The 16,972-nt window shown below is 38.6% G+C and overlaps 1 long non-coding RNA gene across 3 annotated transcripts in view; it reads right to left on the reverse strand.

Annotated features, from left to right (window-relative positions):
- LOC104968526 (uncharacterized) overlaps positions 1-15,707 on the reverse strand; it is a 158,909-nt gene extending 143,202 nt beyond the window's left edge. The window contains exon 1 of one of the 3 annotated variants that reach the window (XR_009491636.1): positions 15,169-15,706. This is a non-coding gene — a long non-coding RNA (uncharacterized lncRNA). Of the gene's footprint in view, positions 1-15,168 lie in introns of all 3 variants that reach the window. The other 2 variants (XR_003030444.2, XR_009491637.1) reach the window with 2 other exon arrangements.
- Positions 15,708-16,972: the final 1,265 nt, after the last annotated feature.

The following is a 16,972-nucleotide window of genomic DNA, read 5'->3' on the forward strand; positions in this document are numbered from 1 at the left end:
TTTGGATTCTAAAAAAATCCATAGGAATTCTACATAAAACTATTCCTAACTTTAGATCCAGTGGCTGCTTTCCTCAATCTAACAATAATGAAGACTAAATTAATATTTCAATAACATGGAAGCTGAGGTTGCTGAAGATACAAACTTCAGTGGAGCTACCAATAAATATGAAAATTGTTTCCAAATTTTTAAGCATTTATTTAAATTCTTTTAGAATAACTCTGATTTTACATAGGGCTTCCCTGGTGGCTCAGACGGTAAAGTGTCTGCAATGTGGGAGACTCAGGTTCAATTCCTGGGTCAGGAAGATCCATTGGTGATGATTTAAAGGCAGATGATAGAAATTCAATTTAGATAGATTATACATTCCAAAGAGAAGAAAACATATTAGCTCTGAGCTCTATTTCAGACTGGGACCATAAAGAGAAACAAATGATGCATGATCAAATCATTCAGTCATCATTATTTTGTGCAGACCATCTTAAATTTGCTTGGGCTATAACATCTGCTGCTGCATACCAGGCAGAACCTAAAGTTTTGAGCCTCATACAATTTAACAGAAGTCAACTAGAAGCAGCTGTAACCTTCTAGGGTCTCTGGGACCAAAACACAGGCAAAACTGAAACCAAGATTTATCCAACCATGGCCTAGCTAAAATATGTGCTGCTGCTGCTGCTGCTGCTAAGTCACTTCAGTCATGTCGGACTCTGTGTGACCCCATAGATGGCAGCCACTAGGCTCCCCCGTCCCTGGGATTCTCCAGGCAAGAACACTGGAGTGGGTTGCCATTTCCTTCTCCAATGCATGAAAGTGAAAAGTGAAAGTGAAGTCGTGTCTAACAACATACAAACAACCTGTAATTCCATAGCTAAGAATCTACCCAAGGAATGATCACCCCCTCCAGAAGGCTTGGGTGTCACTGACTGAAGGGAAAAAAAAAAAAGCATCATTTCATTATTTCCCTTGTTTAGCTTTTGTTTGTTTTTCCTCTGTCATGGAGGCAGCAAAAACAAATTATTTGGGGGAGCCAACTTGGCTGGCATAGCAGCTGCACCAGTAGAACACATCATGGTGCATGATGAGGTTGCCAAATGTTCATTGTTTAAATATGGCCCAATTTACTAGAGTCCAAGTTATAATTAGGTTTCTTCTTTGAATTTTAAAAGGAAAAAAGTGAAGACACAAACTCCTAATACATATAATTAAGACTAGCAGCCTTAACCTAACAGGTTTTTAGAGACACTCTTACTGTCATTCTAAATACAGGTTTCCTGCTGAGAGCATAATTACAGTTTTTGTTGCACTTCATACTGTCTACCTCCTAGAGAGTTTACACTGTTTGTTATTAAAAGAAGACCTTGTCATATTGTGAGCACCTCTGCATATAATGCCTCTTATTGTTGCTGCTTACCTTTTATCTACTCTTCTGGTGTGAAGAGGAGGGAAAATGGCTAATAACTAGAGACTTAGTAAATTTTAACAAGTTGGAGTTAATACGGTGTTTTTCCCCCTCTCTTTCCATCTAAAGGACAGCTGTCTCCTCAATTCGACACCCTTGCATTCTGAACCCATAGCTGCCTTTCTTTATTAGACCCATAAACCAAGTTGGAATGAAAAGCAAACCCACAGAATCCTAACTACCTAAGCTAGGAGGGTGGGAAATTCCATTTCAAATTAAATAGCACAGTTTTAATCCATTAAACCTTTAGACTACATTTATATTTAACAGCAAGGTGGTAGCCAAACTTTTTCTACTGATTGACAGCAAGTGCTTTGAGCAGATCTGGAGTAGCAAAGTGCATTCAGTTTCCAAAGAGATTCTATAAAACCATAGTGCTTTTATTTATTTATTTTTTTAAAGAATTTGACCTCCAGGAGACATTTATTGGTGCTCTGATAACTACATACTTCCAGACATTTAAACAGAATGGCAGCAAATGGATTTCTTCTTCCCCACAGTTACCATCCTCAGTATTAAAGATTCTATGCAGTACTGGCAGTTTTTTAAACCTGCTTTGCATGTCTCACCGGGCTGTGACATCTCATTATGTGTTATAACCTGCCCTGAGAAGTCTGCATCAAAAAAGACTACTTTGCAAGGTGGGATTATTTTTCACTACCATTCTTTAATCTGTTAAAGCTATTTAAGAATGAAACACATGGTTGTTCAAAAAACTCTAAAGCTTAAAAAGAAAAAATTCACAAATAAGAATATTGGATTAGAAGGATTTAACATTACTTTCTCCAAGGCACATTCAGCTATAATCATTCACTTGGGAGAAATAAAGTATTTCCAATGATGATCACATATAGCTAAATTTGAGTGTTTTTTAATATCCTGAAGCAAGAACTTGATTATGCTTTTCAACCAGCAACATTCCCTTTCTTTATGCCAGAAAGGTAAATTTCAATATTTTACTGTATAAAATAATTTAGTGGAATGGTAATGTAAACTATGAAACATAAGAATGGAAAAATCAAAGAGTAGTTGAAAAAAGGAAAGTACACTAACATATAGTGATTAAAAAAGTATTCCAAGACACAGTGATAAGTAAAAAAAACAAAACAGCAGAATAATATAGCCAGTGAAATTTAATAGCACTCAAACCCATGCTATTTACACAAGGACAGCTTTATATAGATATATAGATATAGATACATACGTAAAAGAAGGTCTGAAAGGATACACATTATATTGATAACACTGGTTACCTCTGGTAGAGCGAGTGAGATGAACTAACAGGCTAGATTCCTTTGCTATCGCTACTGTAATGAAGTACCACAAACATAATGGCTTAAAAAACAAGTGAATTCATTATCTTACAGTTCTAGAGGTCAGAGATTCAAAATCCATCTCATTAGACTAAAGTCAAGGTGCTGGAAGAGCTGATTCCTTCTGGGGGCTCTGGGGGGAGAATCTATCTCCTTGCCTTTTTTTAGCTTCTAGAGGCCACCTGCATTCCTTGACTTGTGGCCCCTTCCTTGAATAAATCCAATCTCTTGCTTCCATCATCACATCTACTATTAACTTTTTCCTCCTGCCTCCCTCCCATAAGGACTCCTGTCATTAGCTTGGGCCCATCTGGACAGCCCAAGACTATCTCCCCATCCCAAGGTTTTCAACCAAGTTCCTTTAGCCACGAAATGAGACTATCCACTGAACCCAGGATCAGAACACGGCCATCTCTGGGGAAGCCATTACTCTGCCTACCACAAAGACTAAAAGGACTTCAGTTTTCTGAACAGGGTTTAAATTGCACAATTAAAATGCATTTATGTATTAATCATATAATTTACATAACTTAAAGATAAGAAAGATAATTTCATTGCTCACTTTTAAAAATGTTTGAGGTAGTTAGAAAAGAAAAAAAATAATCACACCTCCTCTACGTATTTAGTTCTCTTTTTTCTTGCCCCTCCAAACTCCTATTCTTTCCCCTTCTACACTCTTTATTTCCTGGTTCTCCATCTATATTACAAGATTCATAATCACATTTCATATCCTCCCCTTGAAAATATTACCCAATCTAAATGGTGGCACAATTAGGCTAAGTATAACTACATACAGGATAAAGAATATGTCATTAAGGTATTAAAAAATATCAATTCAGCCCCAACTGAAAGGAAATATGCAGAGAACGAGGGATACAGATATTAAAAGCCCTACCTCTTGGAGAGTTCACTATCTAGTGAGAAAGACGGATACGCAAACAAACACAGTATCATATGAGGTGCATCATAGAAGAATGAACAGTGGGCTACAGAAACTTGGCAGAGAGAGAAATTAGTTCTCCATGAAGTGCCAAGTGATGATGGGAAGGAGAAAGTGGTTAGAGAAAAATTAGTGGAGGAGGGCCCATCTGACCTGGACCCGTCTGTCTCCACATTTTCCACTATGACCTGGATTGTCAGCCCTCAGCTCTGCTGAAGGCTCAAACATCTCTATAACTCTGGTCGATGTGGCATGTCTGCTGATGTTCAACTAACCTACATTCCACATCCTCTCCACTTGGGGTCTCAGAAGCTCAGTGTTTTAGAAACGCTTAACTCCAGCAGTCCACACTGCCCCACTGAGTATAGTGGGTGACAGAGGAGCCTGCCAGGGAACTGACTGCCAGATTCCTAATTAAGACTCCCTTATATCCTTGCTGCTGCTGCTGCTGCTAAGTCGCTTCAGTCGTGTCCGACTCTGTGCGACCCCATAGACGGCAGCCCACCAGGCTCCCCTGTCCCTGGGATTCTCCAGGCAAGAACACTGGAGTGGGTTGCCATTTCCTTCTCCAAAGCATGAAATTGAAAAGTGAAAGTGAAGTCGCTCAGTCGTGTCCAACTCTTAGCGACCCCATGGACTGCAGCCTACCAGGCTCCTCCATCCATGGGATTTTCCAGGCAAGAGTACTGGAGTGGGGTGCCATTGCCTTCTCCGCTTATATCCTTAGGCTTCCTTATTTATCTGGATGGTTCAAATGGTAGAAGGGAAAAAAAAAGTTTGGACATCTGCCTTCTTCTACTTCTCTCTGTCTCACTCCTTCTCTTTCCCCATCTTTCCATTATAACTGCCTTCCATACTGGGCAGCAAGGACTTTGGCCAAGCTTTAATAGGCTATAATCTCCTCCAGACTTTCAGAGAAACTGTATCATATGTCTTCTTGTCTTGGTCTTAATATGCTAAAATTTTAGATAACTTCTAAGGCTGGCTTTAAGCCTACTGACTGGCTAAACACATGAAGTACTAGCTCCCTCCTGCCCTGTCTGTGTTGTTAAGTTTCCTGTATCCTTCTGAGGCAACAGGCTGTAAGGCAACATGATTTACTGGATGATGGATGACTCATGCAACCCATTCCAACTACCATCTAACAACATTAACTGTTCAAAAACTGAAATCTACATTTCCCAGACTCCCTTGTAGCCAGGGTTCTGGGTGAGATCTAGGTTCTGCCCATCGAATGCAAGGGTACACACTCTGTTTCACATTGAGCTCTATGGAGAGAGAGGTCAAGTGCAAGACTGGTAGGAACCATGGCAATGAAAGCATGTTCTGGAGCTGGCAGTTGCTGAAGTAGCTCTCTGATTTGGCAATTTGTTGGTGCTAAATCACCACAAGTGGTAAAGTTCTGAAGCAGGCAGCTAGGCTGGTGGGGAGCTTCCTAACCAAGAAGGGGTACAACTCTCAGCAGCCTAGGGCTTTTGAAATCACTCCTGGAAGCAGATTCACCCTTTGCAACAATTCTTTAAGCTATCTTCACACTTAATGATTTGTCCTTGTAGTAGGTAGACCAGATTTTATTTTTATGCAATTAAGACTCCTGATTAGTATGTGTGTGTGAATGGGAGGAGAAGGTTCAAATGCTTTAATATTGGAAATATTGCCCCCAATCAGGCTAATTTAAGAGCCTAATGGGAGCCCAATATTAGTTGGGTGACTGACACTCCACTCGGGGTAAGGTAATGAATAAAAAAATCTTTCTTCAAACACAGTGTAATTTCATTTTTTTTGGCATTTTCTTCTACCTGCCTCTATTCAAATTTTACAGACTTTGTACTTAAAGTCTCCATGCAAGGCCTCCTCACTTTATTACCCTTAGCCTATTTTGGGGGGTTTTGGGAGACGAAGGGGTTGGGGAACAATTCTAAGGGAATGGTTTATAAGACCTTTATTAGAGAGAGGTAGAGAGTCTTTCAGGGCTCTCCAATCTAGCCTTTACAGGAGACTCCATTTAGCTTCTTGTTTCTCAGAACGTTGTGATAAAATGCTAAAGTGACTGGTATCCACAAACTTCCACCACTCAAAGTTGGAACTCACCTTAGAGGTTATTCATGTCAAGCCCCCGTTTTGTTGATAAATATACCTATGTCCAAGACAATAGAACCAATAAGCGGAAGAGCCCAGAAGAAAACTCATATTTGCAGACACTGTTATTTTTACCACACCAGCTAAAGACCTGGATGAATGAATTTAAGAAAATAGTTCTAGTCAGTGGATTGAACTCTCTAGATGTCCATCCAGTCCACTTTACTCTGTTATAGATCCCACCTGATCCCTGTAAGCACTTGATTTTGTGAGTCCATTTAGAAGATTCTGACATAAAATATTTTAGTGAACAAAAACTCCTTTGGTAAATCAAATTACTTCTTCTCTATATTTAAATTTTGTTGTTTGATATAGATTCCACCTAGGAATGGGGCTTAGAACAAAGCAGAAATGGTGTAAAATATTTTAACATAATCTTGTATTTTTATCTATTACCAGCTTATAATTTAAAATGTACTGCATTTGCTCTTATGGATAGATCATTGCAAGAGCTCTCCAGAACTAAGAAGCTTTTCTTACTGAACCAGGCAGGTAATGCCCTCAACTGGTAGAATTCGCCTTGTCTTCCATCTGGAACAGCATCACCAGTTTTGTCATCCCCAAAGGCACCATTCTGACACATCTCATTAATTTTTACAGGGTCCTGACCTATAAGAATAAATGGTCTATGCTTCAATGTCTAAGTATGCACATAAAGAGAATAGAGTTTAACTTAAGTGCTATATATGTAATCTTGGGTCTAAGAAAAAAAAATATGCTGAAAAGATATAAATTTCTTGAGGAGATTATTTATTAAGCTTCCAAGAAAATACAGTGTAGCATAAAACACTCCAAATCTATTCAGAAGAAAAGTATAAAACACCACCAAGCATTATTGATACTTTAAGCATAATGTCATTATTCTAGCCCCTTCATGCTAGTGTATTCTTAGTTTATTTTAACTATACCTATCTGTGGATGGAAACCTAAAAAAAAGCACTTAAATAGTTCACAATCCTCTTCCCAGCGAGAACATTAAATCCTAGAATATTCCAAAAGTCAGAATGAAATAAAGTTGGTTCTGTGGCCATAATTAAATAACTGTTCATGAAAGAAAAGTATAACCAAACCACAATGACTCATATTAAAAACAGATACCAAAATTGAAAAAGAAAATGCATATATATTCACAAATCAGAACCTTGCTGCAAAATATTAAGCATTTTTTCCAAATAATCTCTTTTCACAAACTGTAACAATTAAGCAAAGCAATCCACACTGCAATACCTATACTCTTCTAGAATTTTCATTCTGGAAGTGAGTCAAGAGAAAAGTGAAATAATAAAAGTTAAAATTTATTGAGTTTTTGCTAAATGCTAAGTGCTTTATATGAGTTATCTAATTTCATCCTCATAAGAACTATTATCATAACCATTTTGCTGATGATGGCAAAAAGGCTTGGGATATTTAAGTGAACCCTCCAAGTCTATGCAGATAATAAACTATGAATCCAGTCTTTCTTCTCCAGAGCCCAGGCTCAGAAACACTATCCTTGACTGCCACCACTGGGACAAGCTTCATTCTATAGGATTCTTCCAGAACAATAGCTATTTTAAGAAACATTCTGGTTTGGGGATTATAAGATTTATCAGAAAAGATCTAACAAAGTTTGAGTATTTTTGTATAGAAAAGCTTCCATTGGGCATAAAAATTCTTACAATTTGCTTTCACTGAAGATGGCACATAATATGAGGCCTCCAGGAATAGAGGTTAGAAGAACTACAGGAAGGTGAAACGTTGTTCATATACCCAAAATACTATTTATTAACCTCCAGGAAAACAAAGCTAGAAAGACAAAGCAGAATTTTTTCCCTTCTAAAATTGTATTTAAGTGATCCATTTCTATATTTTACTTTAAAATAATGGACAAATAATCATCAGCAAACATAGACTGTATTTCATTCTAGCTAGACATGCCCTCGGGTGGGTAAAATTGACATAAAACAGGACAAAAGTCACAAAAGCATGTTGAATTATAAAACAACTACCTCTATATCAACTGGTAAGTCAGTAGAATAAATATCTAATCACAATAGTCTTCTTTGGTTTCCAAAGATAGGAATCTAGAAGTGAAGTAAATGAAGAAGTGGTGGTAAGAATTAGACAATAGCCTTGTCAGAGCCACCAGCCCTTCATCAGGCTTCATAAAGTTCATGACATTGCCAGCCTGAAACCTGCCCCAGTGCAAGAAACTGGTCTGACCAGAAAATAACTGGGAGACTAGTTAGATCAGAATCCTTTCCTGAAATTCTCCTGATGATTCCTATTGCAGACATTCCCACCATAAAAATGGATAAAACAAAGTAAAAATCAAGTCTCTAATTCAATTTTGCTTCAAATGATAATTAATTCACAAGATTAGTCTGTCAGTTGAGTAAGTGTCCACTGTAATAAGTAGTAGCTTGGTGTCAGAAAGGAAAGGATATAGACTGCAGAATAAAAGCCGAGTTCAAATCCTGCCGTGACTACTAGGTAAATGTTTATTTATTTAAGTAATAAACTATCTGGGTTTCAGTTTGTATACCTGCAAAACAGTAAGAATGTCACAGTCTGTGAAAGATTAAATGAGAAAATGTGTGTAAAAAAATGGAATACAGTCCAGGGGACACATTAGACTCCTCTATAAACACAAGCTCATATTACTCATTGGTATCTAGTGTGCAGCACGATACTAGCAGTGTGGAGGAGCTAATACATGAACAAGATGTGGTTCTTGCCCTTAAAGAGCTTACCAGGTAGATTAAGAAACAAACCAGATACGAGAAAACAACTATTGATAAGCAGAGTAGAGTTTGTAATGGGACCAGATGGTTGTGGGGTAGAAGAGTTAAAGAAGACTGACGATGGGTGAATATGCTGACTGGGCCCAGAAGGCTGAGGAAGCATAAGGATGTGAGAACTTAGTACTTGGCTTTCATCTTCAAAACAAAAGACTCAATAAATAAAGGAACCGTGTTTGACACAAAGGAATTCTACACATGATGTTCTGAACTTTTGCTGTTCAAAGTACGGTTCACAGACCAACTGCACCGCACTTCAGAGTTTGCTAGATATGTAGAATCTGGGATCCCACCCTGGACCTACTAAACCAAAATCTGTATTTTACTATGATCCTGGGGGTGATTTGTCTTTACATTAAAGTTTAAGAAACACAGTTGTAAATCACAAGTAGATCTCCAAAACAATGAGAGATGTTTTATGTTTTATACTTAGGAAAGCACCAGCTTTAAGCTGCTTTTGAGATGATAAAAGTGAAAAGTGTTAGTCACTCAGTTGTGTCTGACTCTTTCAATCCCTTTGAGATGATAAATATTCTGGAACGTCCTCATTTATGGAGATGTAATATTTGCTCCTCAGGACTGTTAGGAGGATTAAAATAAACATATGTAAAACCTATGCTTTCTAATCCCCAAAGGGAAAAACTGTTTTTGTTTTTGTTTTTGTTTTCATCTCTGTATCCTTTACCGTTAGCGTAATTGTTCTATACATATTCCATATTCAATAACATTGTGTTAAATAAATGAATTAATGGGTCAGTCAAGAGGCTTTCAGACACTGTCAAGTACACTTGGAAATGAATAACTGTGGGACCATGGGTGAGACCTGTAGACTAAGCTAAGCTGAAACAGGGAAGCACTTTTCAGATTAAAATGTACACACTCATTTAGTCACAAGATGTTCCACCGTTAAAGAATTAAGAAAGGTAATACAATGGTGAAACTTAAGTTAAAAACGTATTTTGTCATAGCAAATTACATTTATCACTCATAATGACCTCAGTAACCTTATGTTAGTTTAATACCAAGTGTTCTGTGGCGATTCTGTTATTAGTTATAACACCAGTTTTCTCTTGACAGCTCAAACTATGTAATAAGTTAATGAGTTCATCTAAAGATTCAAGCCCATAGCTCAAAGCCTCTTTCTTCCATACCCTCAAGAAGCATACAGTCAAGTGAGGTTAGAGACATATGCAATTAACAATTAGAATAAAGAAAAGGTCTCAGTGTAAGTTGTTCTAGAATGACAGGAGCAGTAACAAAGGAACTGCCCACTGCCTGACTGCTGAAGGGTTTCAGAGAGAAGGGACTGAGCTAAGACCTGAAGGATAAGCAGTGTGATGGGGGACTAATGGAGGCAGGGTACCACATGGAAGAGGAGAGAAAGGAGCCAGTTCAGGGAACCACCAAGTAGCTCAATATTTCTGAATTATAAAAAGAGACCGTAGCAGGAATAAAACAAAACAAGACTGGGACAACATCATGATGGCTTTTCATGCCACACACAAATTTTACTTTTGAGTCATTAAAAGAATTTGAGTAGGAAATCAATATGCTCATACTTTCATTTGGGATTAGCCAATTTGGCAGAAGTGAGTCTGATGGATTGGGAAAGAGTAGTCAGGGGAACATGAAATGCGACTAGAGATTGGCGGGTAAGTATAGAAATTAACACATTAGTTGATATGGTAGCTTGAACTGAGGCCATGATAGAATGGAGAAGAGAATGAAACAAATATGAAGAGGAATAATTAATTGAATTTGTAAACTGACTAAAACCGATGGTTTTCTAACGTCAAGAAAACTGAATTCATTTTCTGTTTTAGCATGTATACTTAACGTCCTATAAGAAACAAATTTTGTAATATAAGATAAAACTGGCAAGTGTAAACTTAGGCATAAGGTTGTACAGTGATGCCATCCACTAAATAAGGAATACAGGGTGAGAAATGATATTGAATGTTAGGGTTTTGATGCAGTGATTTTCAGAATTGGCTATCCACTGGATCAACATTGAGAGTTTTTCCAAAAACAGTGATCCTGTCTTCACATTCAAAACCTATTTGTCTAGAGTGGGAAAATACCATCCTAGTACAATACGCCTCTTGTTGATTCTCAACCCCGGCTGCACATTAGAACTTCCGTAAGTCTCATTTCTCAGAGGCTCTGATAAATTTATCTGAGGCCCTGACATGAGGTGTTTTTAAAAGCTCTCAGGTGATTCTTTTTTAACATGAGTCCAGAGTTGAACATTGTCAATTCTCCAAAGAAGAGATGTCCTATATTTTCCCCACTTAAAAAAAAAAAAAAAAACAAAAACCTTCCACTAAATCCACCCTTAACTATAACCATGTCTTTTATCTAACTTAGACTATGGAAGTCTGCTATAGTCTCCATCATCTTTTCTCTTCTTCCTCCTCTCTTCTATCCCTTGGGTTTTGATCAAGAAATGTCTATCATCTCAGTCTCCCCACCATCCTCATTCGGCTACTGAAGATAAAGATAAGAAAACCAACTCCCCTTCTCTAGAGGACCTTCTCTTTCATATCTCATCCATGTGAACTCTCTCTCACCTTGAAAATAAAAATGAAAAACCACCTCCCTCAAAGTTTGTTAACTCCTGAGAGAGAGTTAACATTATTTTCCTTCCCTTAAAAGCCAAACTTCTTTAATGATAAGGTCTCCTTAAGATCAGGACTGGTATAGGAATTCCTGACTATCTCCAATAACTAGAAAAGTGGGAAAATCTGAAGAGAAATACTCTGCTCCAGAAACTGCTCAGGTGCCAGAATAAGATCCTCTATTTTGTACCAAGCAGAATCAGAGGGGGAAATCCACCTTTTTTTTTTTTTTTTGTATAAAAGGAAAGACTTTTGTATATTACATAAGGACAAAGAATTGGTCCGAAAAGTATATACATTCTTGTAGTATAAAACTATAAAAGATAGGAAAGCAAGTTTCAGGCGTTTTCACACTACTCATAACTGTATTATTTGGTAAAACTTGCTGCAATAGCTCTGGTGCAAAATACATATAGTCCTAACAACACTGCAGGTCAACTATACTTTAATAAAACTTTAAAATATGTAGTCTGTGCTTATAAATTTGGTTCAACAATAGCTATGCACAACTGAAAGAGTAAATAAGAACTGAATTACTAGCAACTGTATAAAATGACTTTAGAATGAATTTACTAATAATGAAAGTAATTACATAACATATTGTCCTCAGTAGTTTCTGGGGACAATAAAAATGACACACTTATAAACAGCCAAATAGGTAAAAATGACAGTCATATTGGTTAAAGTAAATAAGAGTAACTCCAAGGATTAAAGATCTCACAAAAATGTCCACTCATCTCTCTTGAAAGAGGTAGCCGTGTCTCTCCTTTACTAGCCTTGAATGCTAAATCAATTGACTTAAATGAAGAGAGATACAAGATTGGGAATGTTATAGTGACATACTCTGCCCTACCTCACGCTGGCACCTAGGGGGATTTCAAGATCTTACTCTCTTTTCCACCACCACTGTTACCGTCATTCTCAACACATTTATAGGCAATTTCATTTTTAGCAAGTAGAGCTTAAATGTGTATCCAAGAGTATGGAGGAGCAAGTAAATCTCTGAGTGGAGAATGAAGAGAATAATACTAACTCTATCTTTTATCTCTCTGTGGAAAAGCCAAGAGGAAGATATAAGAAGAATAAGGAGAATGGCTTAGTTGGCTCTATGTTACTCTGAGGGAAGAATTCCTTGAGGCTCCTGCATGGTCTAATCCAGGTTACCAGGATAAAGAAGCAGATAGATTTGGCTAAGCAGCAAGATTTGAGCATTTTCCTGGAGCAGATCTGAATATACTACCTTGAAATCAAATGATTACAATGATTTATTTTCAAGGTATATATATATAAGGCCTTGTACATCTAAGTTCTCAAGTAACAATTACCATGACCTCCTGAAGGCCACAACTGAACACACACAGACCTGAAGGCCAACACAATTCTTTGCTTATTAACTGCTCAATCAATAATCATTTGCTAAAATGAAATTTTCTGGCCTTAGTTTGCTTGGTATGCCATGATTAGTAAAGCCTGTTTTTAAAATTTGTGAAAATAAATGAAAATACCCTTTGAAAAACTAAATACTGTATAAATGCAAGACTCCCCTACTATGAACCAGAATATAATACTATAACAGTCCTACTGTATGTACATCCCACCAGGCACTATGCTTGTCAATTCACCAAGCTTCAATAAGAATCTAACAGATGGGCAATGTAAAAAATTGACATTGAAAGATCTTGGTCTTTGCCCTTTGGCATCCTGCCCTCAGGCCCATGGTATGGCCCTGATATCCATCTCTCCAAGAGACTACAGGAAATGCTTGTGTGGTCAAACTGGTTCTGCCATTGGTCTCATTCCAACCAAAGCTCATTAGTTTGACTTTTCCCTTTAGATTTGTGGGTTAGAGTTTTATTTGTTGCATAATAGAAGGCACTAGCAGCTTGTATTTTTCTCTACCCCTTGGCAATGAATCAGCAACATATCCATTACATTTTCTTTATTAAGTGGTAGTTCACTCTATGTCCTTAGACTTAGCTGTCATTCTAAGCATTAATTTCTCTAATTATAACAACACACTAGCTATGATAAAATGAAAATGAACTAATGTTCTAGCTTCAACTCTAAAAATCTAGACTTGTACTATCCAATATGGTACCTTCTAGACAAATGGCTGTTGAGTACTTGAAATATGACCAGTCTGAATATGATATGTGCTATAAGTGCAAAATGCACACCAGATTTCAAAAGTTTTAGTACAAAAGGAGAATCTTTTGAATCTCAGTAATTTTTAAAGTGATTATGTGCTGAAATGCTAATATTTTTATTATACTGAGTAAAATAAAACATAATCTGAAAATCAATGCCAACTGTTACCTTTCATTTTTTAGTGTGATAACTAGAAAATTTTAAATTATATTGGTGGCTTACTTCCACTGGACAGCTTTGATCTAGATGCTCAAAGAAACTTTCTAGAGATTTCCATTCCCAATGATTCTGAATGGTCTTGTTAATTTAATTAATTTGAATTCACTCTTTCTTACAGGCTTGTTTAAAAGTGTTTATTATCTTACTCTACAGTTGACAAGAATATAAAAGGTAAATTAAATAAAACTAATTAATGATCATTAATTATGTTTAAATGGTACTGACCTTGACCTTCCAAGAGCTTGGGAAGTCCTTTAAACACCTGCATTAGTAGCTTTGTGTCACGCCAAGTGATACCAAGTGCTGAACCGTGAATATTCTAATGCTGTTCTTGCCTATAGGTGACTTCCTTGACCTATAGCTCCACTGACCACAATAAACAGAAGTGACACATAACAGCCCATGCACTGATATATGTGTTGTGCAAATGTCACAGCCCTTTTTTTCTCCTCAAAACATTTTGAAATAAAAGAAATCAGAAAAGTAGATTTGTTCCTAGTACTTGTGATTTATTCTCAAACTCAGCTTTCAATATGTATGTACTGTAATGTATGCATGATGTAAGACCACCTATTCAGATATCAGAGGTACTTTAAAAATGAATGACCACTGTACTTGTGGCCTATAAATTTTTCTTAAAGAAACTAAGATATATAATAAGAGATGAAAAAGTCTAACATAAAAAAAAAAATACTATCACTGTGTCACTAGTTTCACCACTGAATAGAAAAGCAAGAATCATAAGAAAACAGCTCAACCATGAGAAAATAGCAACATCCTTCTGATCTGGAAGCAATATCTTCCATATTATATCAAGGGCTTTATTAAATATTGTTACTGAAACACAACATGTGCCCGACGCACAGTGAGGTCAGTCAGTTCAGTCACTCAGTCATGTCTGACTCTTTGCGACCCCATGAGCTGCAGTATGCCAGGCCTCCCTGTCCATCACCAACTCCCGGAGTCCACCCAAACCCATGTCCATTCAGTCTGTGATGCCATCCAACCTCATCCTCTGTCGTCCCCATCTCCTCCTGCCCATAATCCCTCCCAGCATCAGGGTCTTTTCCAATGAGTCAGCTCTTTGCATCAGGTGGCCAAAGTATTGGAATTTCAGCTTCAACATCAGTCCTACCAATGAACACCCAGGACTGATCTCCTTTAGAATAGACTGGTTGGCTCTCCTTGCAGTCCAAGGGACTCTCAAGAGTCTTCTCCAACACCACAGTTCAAAAGCATCAATTCTTCGGCGCTCAGCTTTCTTTACAGTCCAACTCTCACATCCCAATACCAAAATGTGGGAATGTGGAACAACAAAGGTTTACTGGGGGCCATGCAAAGAGGTGGGTGGCTCAGGCCTTTAAAAACCCCAAACTCCCTGAAAGCTTTCAGCAAAGCTCTTTTATAGGAAAGGTGAGGCAGAGGTACAGGTAGTTGTTGCAACTTTTTAGTGTCAGATCCTTTGTTCTTGAGGTCAGGTCTCAGGCTCCTGTAAACTCCACCAAATGTTATTGTCTGTTCTGACAAGAAAGGGCCAGGTCCCAACACTCACCTGTTACCCTCTGAGGTCCAGTCCCAGCTAAGGGGAAGCAGATCTCAGGTGGTGGAACTCTGAGGCCCAGGTCCCCAGATTCTTCCAGCTAATGGCAGTGGCCATCTGCCTGGGTCACAATGTGTGGGAGCTGGTCCCAAGGGAGCCTGAGGAGCCTGAGGGCCAGTAGGTCCCTGAGTGAGCCAAGTGCCCAGGACCCTACTGGCCCTCAGGCTCCTCAGGCTCCCCCCTACTGGCCCTCAGGCTCCTCAGGCTCCCTTGGGACCAGCTCCCACACATTGTGACCCAGGCAGATGGCCACTGCCATTAGATCACAGAGGGAGAGATATGGAAGAAGTTCACCTCCACCTCAAGCCCTTGGCCCAGCAGCCTTGGCGAGAGTTCTGAAACCCTGCAGGACACAGCCCCCAGTCTGTTCTCTGGGCCCCCCAACTCACCCACTGGTCCAAGCCCAGGTGAGCTGGTGGGCCCCTGGGAGAAGGCCAGGATCCACCCCTTACCTCACTCTCCACCTGAGGACCACCACGCTGATGACTTTGAATGGGCTCACTAACACTTGCTCATTGACAGTTGTTTGCTTGGGGGAGGGGCCCACTGCAGCACCACCCAATGGCTGTGTAGGACCACTAACCAGTCCCATCACTTCATGGCAAACAGATGGGGAAACAATGGAAACAGAGACTGACTATTTTGGGGGGCTCCAAAATCACTGCAGATGTTGACTGTAGCCATGAAATTAATAAATGCTTGCTTTTTGGAAGAAAAGTTATGACCAATGTAGACAGCATATTAAAAAGCAGAGACATTACTTTGCCAACAAAGGTCCATCTAGCCAAGGCTATGGTTTTTCCATTAGTCATGTATGGGTGTGAGAGTTGGACTATAAAGAAAACTGAGGACTGAAGAATTGATGCTTTTAAACTGTGGTGTTGGAGAAGACTCTTGAGAGTCCCTTGGACTGCAAGGAGATCAAACCAGTCCATCCTAAAGGAAATCAATCCTGAATATTCATTGGAAGGACCGATGCTGAAGCTAAAACTCCAATACTTTGGCCACCTGATGCGAAGAACTGACTCTTTTGAAAAGACCCTGATGCTGGGATAGATTGAAGGCAGGAGGAGAAGCAGACAGAGGATGAGATGGTTGGATGGCATCACCAACTCGATAGACATGAGTTTGAGTAAGCTCCAGGAGTTGGTGGTGGACAGGGAAGCCTGGTGTGCTACAGTCCATGGGGTCGCAAAGAGTCCAATACAACTGAGTGATTGAACTAAACTGAACTGACAGTTGCTCACTTGGGGGAGGGGCTGCAGCACTAACCAATGGCTGAGCAGGATCATTAGTGGTCTCAGTAAACATTGCCTAGTAACAGCAGTAAGGAGTAATGCTGAGCACCAACAGCTGTGTACTAAGGGCTGCCCAAGGCTCAGTTCTATTATAGTATGACTGAGTCCAAAGGAAGTACAGGTCTAAGATGAGCCATTGGTGTAAGGAAATAGAAGGCTGTGGAATAACAGAGCATGAGAGAGAGAAAGAGAGAGGAAGCTGATAAAAAAAAAAAAAAATAGGTGCAGTAGGAAAACTGTTCTGTGTAATTTTTCTACCCTTCACTAAGGAAGTGTACTCTATAGCTGTGATAGGATGCTCAAAAAGAAGAAACTTACTTTTCTTCACTACTTAATCTTTAAAGATACCCAGATTTTAAAAAAAAACAAAGAAGGAAATGAAGAGATAACTAAATATGGCTCAACATTTATGTACAGAAGCATTTAGTATTATTCTTAGTCCATTTTTAAGCTTCCCG

This window comes from Bos taurus, chromosome 2 (assembly GCF_002263795.3).
Source record: "Bos taurus isolate L1 Dominette 01449 registration number 42190680 breed Hereford chromosome 2, ARS-UCD2.0, whole genome shotgun sequence".
Classification (NCBI taxonomy): Eukaryota; Metazoa; Chordata; class Mammalia; order Artiodactyla; family Bovidae; genus Bos; species Bos taurus.